Raw genomic sequence first — 1,258 nt, forward strand, 5'->3', positions numbered from 1 at the left:
AAGGAAAGGAAAGGAAAGGAAAGGAAAGGAAAGGAAAGGAAAGGAAAACCAAACATAAACTTATTGTACAACCCAACTATATCAGTCTGGGAAATTGACTTGAGGGACTCCATGTTAGATCACAGATATACGTTCACATGAATTGTGGTAGCATTCACAATAGCTAATTTATGGAACCAACATAACAATCCGAAAAACAAAAACATATACAAAGGTAATATTCTTTTCTTGTTTGTGTGGAGTTTTCCAGTCGTAAAGAAGAAATAAGCTGTCATTTGCAGAAAACTAATGCAATCAGAGATGATCATATTAAGTGAACTGAGTTAGTTTCAAACAGACAAATATCAGATGTTTTCTCTCATTTGTGGCTCCTAGGTTTTTATATAGACACATAAAATTATGTACATCCATATGTATGTATGTATGTATGTATGTATGTTAAAAAGTAGAAAATAAAATGTCTACAGGAACAAAGGAGACTGATAGAAAAGTGAAGGCAATGAGCCTGGTGATATGCCCAGCATATATCATATACTTGAATGAGTTGTGTTTTGTTTTTGTTTTTTAAATAAATCCAAACCATTAAACTATTCTCTGAGCTCTTGCCTTGCTCTCACCTCTCAACTATATTTCATCCTTCTCTGATTCTGTTCAGTATTCTCTGAGTGCAACTGGGCGCAACTGGTTCTCTTTTGTCAAGTTAGCTTTAAAGTAATCAAACTTACTGTCAATTGATCCTATATTTTTAAAAAAAGAATGAAATCAAATATTAGGTAATTGTTTCTCCCAACTAGGTGGAACTGGCTGAACTGATGAAATCACTGTACTCAGGGTTCCTTGAAAAAAATTGTGTCACCTGAACATTCCAGGACTTTTCGATGCTTTGGGTTCTGATACACTCTTTCTTTATTTGTTTGTCCTACCCACAACTGTCCAAGACAGTTATACTGCTATTCCTAGAAAAGGCTTCTCTTCCTGGGCAGTGTACTCCATGCTTCCGTCCTAGGACCATTGTGATAATTAGAAGAGGGCAGATGGCAAGGGATTATGGCACAAGTCAGCAATCTCAGAGCTGGAGAGACTGAGGTAGGAGGCTTGCTGTAAGCTCATCCTAGAAAAATATAACCAAAGAGGGCAGTCTAGGCTATAGAATGAAGCTCTGTCCCAAAAGAAAGAAAGAAAGAAAGAAAGAAAGAAAGAAAGAAAGAAAGAAAGAAAGAGAGAGAGAGAGAGAGAGAGAGAGAGAGAGAGAGAGAGA

Source organism: Grammomys surdaster, unplaced genomic scaffold (assembly GCF_004785775.1).
Source record: "Grammomys surdaster isolate TR1022 unplaced genomic scaffold, NIH_TR_1.0 125341, whole genome shotgun sequence".
Taxonomy (NCBI): domain Eukaryota; kingdom Metazoa; phylum Chordata; class Mammalia; order Rodentia; family Muridae; genus Grammomys; species Grammomys surdaster.